This window comes from Gopherus evgoodei, chromosome 17 (genome assembly GCF_007399415.2).
Source record: "Gopherus evgoodei ecotype Sinaloan lineage chromosome 17, rGopEvg1_v1.p, whole genome shotgun sequence".
NCBI lineage: Eukaryota > Metazoa > Chordata > Testudines > Testudinidae > Gopherus > Gopherus evgoodei.
In genome coordinates this window covers 24,177,626-24,184,009 of record NC_044338.1, presented here as the reverse complement: position 1 = coordinate 24,184,009, position 6,384 = coordinate 24,177,626, and positions in this window count along the sequence as shown.

Sequence of the window (6,384 nt, the reverse complement as noted above, 5' to 3'; positions counted from 1 at the left end):
AAAAGGTTAAAACAACTATGCTAGGCTTGGGCTAGGCCACATTTCTTGCACCAGGTTCTAGTGGATTGACCCAGCCCACATCATCCAGCCAGAGCCAGGAGGAGACCAGGGATTCCTGGAGCACCTGGGCATCTAGTCTGCCTGCCCAGAGAGGCCAGAGAATTCTTCCTGAGCAAGGGAAGCTCCAGGCATCAGTGCTGCAAGCATGTGCCTGGGGCGGCAAGCCGTGGGGGGTGGCCTGCCGGTCGCTGTGAGGGCGGCAGGCAGGCGGTTTTCGGCAGCGCGCCTGTGGGAGGTCTGCCGGTCCTGCAGCTTCGGCAGCAATTCAGCGACGGGGACACATGGTGCGGCACCGATGGACCTTCCGCAGGCGCGCTGCTGAAAGCCACTCACCTGCCGTGCTTGGGGGTGACAAAAAACGTAAAGCTGCCCCTGTCCCAGAGTCCCTCACAGAGCAATACAGTGTGGTTGAACTAGAGCAGCTCTTACAGAACGATACCCAGGAGAGGCGAAGGGACTTGGCCAAGGTCACCCAGAGGTCAGCGGCAGAGCCAGGACCAGACCCCAGGTCTCCAGAGTCCCATTCATACTGCCTGCTTTGCACCATTATCTGCTAATGAGATTAATTAATGTGTGTTTAAATGCAGTTTTTAAAGCAAGTTAAAAAGTGACATCAACTGGATCAAAAAGACAAAGCAATTTTGATTGGGGTTCAAGGGTCGGAGCTTGGCACTCGTGAATTCAGCTGCACAATAACCCAGTGAATTGTATTTTTTAAGAGTCTGTTACTCCCACACCAGCCTTGGTCACTTTCAAGCAGCCAGGAGACTAGCAGTCAATTACAAGACAGAGGAGTTTCAAATTGTCTGGCGCTGCTGGTGTCTCTCTGGTTTCTGCTCTGCACCTCACAGGGCAACATCTCTAGACAGAACCCAGTTTCTGTTGCATTTGCAAAACATCCCCAGAAATGGGAATATTTGGGGTCACACGGATGAGAGGAAAGGAAACGGGATCTGTTCAGGCTTGGAGGGGGAACGTGTAAGGTGCTGAGCCTGCAGAGGTGCATGTGATTAGCTTTACACATATCTGTACCGGTTACCTGTGCTGTTGACAGCACCGCATTGCTGTCGGCAGCCACTTCTCTCTGCCAGCTGCACGTTTGTGCTCACTATGCCAAGGTGCGGACTCCGCCAGCATGTGAAAGGCCAGTTCCAAACCCACAGTCTGGGGCAACAAGCCCAGGCAGTGGTCAGCTTGACCCAGCACACTGATGGCCAAGCAGATTGTGGTCACTGACTCTAGCATCACCCTGCCAGGCAGCCAGCGCTGGGGGCGACGTGCGGGACACTCAGTATCAGCGTACCAGCCGGGAGCCACAAGTTTGGGAATAATCAGATCACCTGCTCTGCCCAGGATGAGCTGGATGCTGTTCTCATCACCCGGGCAACAACCTGGCCATCCATGTACTTGAGTGCCCTGACCCTTCCTCTGATGGGAGAGTGAGGCCAGCAGCCAGGAGCCGGCGATTCCTCAGTCCCCATTGGCTGAGGACGTCAGCAATTCTTGCAGGGTTTCCAGTAAGCCTTGTGCAAGGGCAGCTGGCACTGGGCCAGGGGCGGGTCCCAAGCTGGGGTGTGGTTGCTGGGTTCTGGGCTGGCATGTGTCACTGACAGCAGCACCAGTGGTTACTGAGCAGAGTCACTAGTGCCTGCGGTGCCTCTTACTGCCGCTGTATGTTCACCGCTGCCCATCCATCGCTAGCCTGGCTGGCCCCAAAGCCACATGGAACACCTCTCCCAGCCCTAGAACCCAGCTAATGCCAGCCAGAGACACAAAATCCTGCTCCCAGCCCCCAGAGCGCCACTCCCCACCAATGGTTGTTCTTTGGGGCAAACCACCACAAATGAGGACAGGAGCCCACTGGCATTCACAGCCATTATGGCATCTGCAGAGAGTTACCTGCCCAGCAGTGGGGCCTGGACTCGGAAACATTAATAAGCATGAATGACACATGAACAACGTATTCCACTGAGGGCCACCTCAGCACACCCAGCCCAGGCACTAGCGATGCGGTATTACCAGCCCATCCCACTCAGTGACAGGAGCTGCCCAGAGAGCTAATGGACTGGAGAGGTGACCTCTGTCCGATCTGCAGCTCTCACAGCAGCAAATCCCTCAGCCCAGGCTCTGCATGGAGTTAGGCGGTATGGCTGCCTCTCTTCCTGCTGCTCCTGCTCAGATTAACCAATCCATGCAACTGGGAGAGGAGCACCAATGTGAGAACATCACCAGGGAATTTCACTCCCAGACAGTGCACAGAAGGGTGAAGTTTCACCAGTGAGCTCTCTGGAAAGGGCAAGCCATTTCCCCTTCGGGCTTCCTTCCCTACCATGGGCTTGCCAGGGCTAAAAGCATTAGCCCAGAACACTCAGTCTACCCACTAAAAGCTGGATAGTTCAAAATTGCCATTGGGATAATGTAGGACCAGAGTTTTAGAATTTAGCATGAGTGATTTGCCCACACATATTCACAGCCATTGTGCCTATGGGCAGAAATGTCATCTGCATGTACCAGCTGCTGCGACTGCTCATGCATTTCGTCTGCACAAGTCTAACTATTCGCCCCACCATTCCCAGGCTGGCTGCAATTCTTGTGCTCCCTAGTGTTTGGAGCCTGAATGCGCCGTGTGCGCAAAAGTGCTGGATAAAATTCTCCAGGCCACAGGACACTAAGCAATGTGACATTTCTGTCACAGCCTTGTGAGGATACAGGAGTGGTCTGTTACATGGGTGTGTATTAAAGAATGATCCAGCAGTACCTAGGTCAAGGGCCAGTCACTCTTTTTCAATGGGTGTGTCCGTAAATCTAAATCAGTACACGTCCTGGAGGAGCTTTCCAGTAACAGAGGCTTTCTCCTCACACCCACATTGAGAGAGGAAGGAGCAGGGAGGATGGGAGAGGGCTCAGGCCCCCTCCTCCTGCAGCTGTCCGCTAGAGAGATCAGAGCACAACCAGGAGTGCTGCCCTGGGGATCACAGGTGCAAACGGTCTGAGCCACCGGCAGAGTTGGAGTGAGCTCCCTCTTGCTATGCCCAACCAAGAGCAGCCTCAAAGAGGCAACCTTGCTCATCAGTTAGGCAGGCCCCAAATGGAGCTGGAGCCAGGAGAGACTGGGGATGCAGGGCCGAAAAGGCCTGAATTTCTACTGTAAAGAGTGCAAGCAGTTAACACCCACCCAGACTGGCCTGATCCCTACTGTTACCCTTTGCTGGTAACCTCTGAGGACACAGGTTTTCTATTTGCTACCCAAGATCCATAAACCTGGAAATCCTGGATGCCCCATCATCTCAGGCATTGGCACCCTAACGGCAGGACTGTCTGGCTATGTGGACTCTCTCCTCAGGCCCTACGCTATCAGCACTCCCAGCTATCTTCGAGATGCCACTGACTTCCGGAGGAAACTACAATCCATCGGTGATCTTCCAGAAAACACCTTTTTGGCCACTATGGCTGTAGAAGCCCTGTACACCAACATTCCACACAAAGATGGATTACAAGCCGTCAGGAACAGTATCTCCGATACTGTCACGGCAAACCAGGTGGCTGAACTTTGTGACTTTGTCCTCACCCACAACTATTTCACGTTTGAGGACAATGTAACTTTCAAGTCAGCGGCACTCCTATGGGTACTCACATGACCCCACAGTATGCCAACATTTTTATGGCTGACTTAGAACAACACTTCCTCAGCTCTCGTCCCCTAACGCCCCTACTCTACTTGCGCTACACTGATGACAGCTTCATCATCTGGACCTATGGAAAAGAAGGCCTTGAGGAATTCCACCATGATTTCAACAATTTCCATCCCACCATCAACCTCAGCCTAGACCAATCCACACAAGCGGTCCATTTCCTTGACACTACTGTGCTAATAAGCGATGGTCACATAAACACCACCCTATACCGGAAACCTACTGACGCTATACTTACCTACATGCCTCCAGCTTTCATCCAGGAAACACCACACAATCCATGGTCTACAGCCAAGTTCTAAGATACAACCACATTTGCTCCAATCCCCCCAGACAGAGACAAACACCTACAAGATCTCTATCAAGCATTCTTAAAACAATACCCACCTGATGAAGTGAAAAAACAGATTGACAGAGTCAGAAAAGTACCCAGAAGTCACCTACTACAAGACAGGCCCAGCAAAGAAAATAACAGAACGCCACTAGCCGTCACCTTCAGCCCCCAACTAAAACCTCTCCAGCGCATCATCAAAGATCTACAACCTATCCTGAAAGATGATCCCTCACTCTCACAGATCTTGGGAGACAGACCTGCCCTTGTTTACAGACAGCACCCCCAGCCTGAAGCAAATACTCACCAGCAACCACACATCACTGAACAAAAACACTAACCCAGGAACCTATCCTTGCAACAAAGCCCGATGCCAACTCTGTCCACGTATCTATTCAAGTGACACCATCATAGGACCTAACCACATCAGTCACACCATCAGGGGCTCATTCACCTGCACATCTACCAATGTGATATGTGCCATCATGTGTTAGCAATGCCCCTCTGCCATGTACATTGGCCAAACCGGACAGTCTCTATGCAAAAGAATAAATGGACACAAATCTGACATCAGGAATCATAACATTCAAAAACCAGTGGGAGAACATTTCAACCTCTCTGGCCATTCAGTAACAGATTTAAAGGTGGCAATTTTGTAACAGAAAAGCTTCAAAAACAGACTCCAAGGAGAAACTGCTGAACTTGACTTGATATGTGAACTAGATACAATCAATTTAGGCTTAAATAGAGACTGGAAATGGCTGAGCCATTACACACATTGACTCTGTTTCCCCATGTTAAGTATCCTCACAGCTTCTTGTCAAACTGTCTTAAATGGGCTATCTTGATTATCACTACAAAAGTTTTTTTTCTCCTGCTGACAACAGTTTATCTTAGGCCATGTCTACATCTAAAATTTTGCAGCGCTGGTTGTTACAGCTGTATTAGTACAGCTGTATAGGGCCAGCGCTGCAGAGTGGCCACACTTACAGCAACCAGCGCTGCAAGTGGTGTTAGATGTGGCCACACTGCAGCGCTGTTGGGCGGCTTCAAGGGGGGGTTGGGGAACGCGAGAGCAAACCGGGGAAGGAGACCAGCTTCGCTGCGGTTTGCTCTCGCGTTCCCCGAACCACCCTGCAAACCGCAGGGAAGGAGACCTGCTTGCTCGGGGGTTCGGGGAACGAGAGAGCAAACCGGGGAAGGAGACCAGCTTCACCGCGGTTTGCTCTCGCATTCCCGGAACCACCCAGCAAACCTCAGGGAAGGAGACCTGCTTGCTCGGGGTTCGGGGAACGCGAGAGCAAGCCGGGGAAGGAGACCAGCTTGATTACCAGAGGCTTCCTCAGGTATGCTGGGATACCTGCTTATTCCACGGAGGTCAAGAAAAGCACTGGTAAGTGTCTATACTTGATTACCAGCGCTGGATCACCAGCGCTGGATCCTCTACACCCGAGACAAAACGGGAGCACGGCCAGCGCTGCAAACAGGGAGTTGCAGAGCTGGTGGTGCCCTGCAGATGTGTACACCTCCTAAGTTGCAGCGCTGTAACTCCCTCACCAGCGCTGCAACTTTCTGATGTAGACAAGCCCTCAGAGTTGGTTGGGCACCTCCCACCTTTTCATGTTCTCTATGTATATATATCTCCTCACTATATGTTCCATTCTATGCATCCGATGAAGTGGGCTCTAGCCCACGAAAGCTTATGCTCAAATAAATGTGTTAGTCTCGAAGGTGCCACAAGGACTCCTGTTCTTTTTGCGGATACAGACTAACACGGCTGCTACTCTGAAACAGGTTTTGCAAGGGTGCAGGAGGCCCAGTGTCTGGTTTAACACTGACCCCCCCTCGGGGTGGGGGTTAGCATTAGTCTTGAAACAAGCTCAGGCAGCCTTCCTCTGCGATGCATACAGTGCAATCACTGTCCCAGTTGTTCGCCAGCCCTTTCGCAGAAGCCGTATTAGTGCTAGGAGATCAGGGAACAGCCACAGCCAATTGTGGATGACCGGGGCTGTTTCTGCTCCTTTCAAATGCAGACTTTGCAGCCGTCCTTGATGCCTTTATCACCTTCAGATTAGACTGTCCGCAGGGCTATGCAGTGAATCTCAGCAGAACCTGCAACTGGTGAAGAATTTGGGGGGCTGCTTGCCCAGTGGTCTCTTTCCAGGAATGCATTAATCTGTGCTCTGTGCCCTACAATCAGCACTAGCTGCCTGCGGGTTTCCAGGCTGCCTGTTGGTTTTGACCTCCAATGTCCTAAGGGGCCTGTGACCTGCCTATCCAAGAGACCCCTCTCCCTATGAT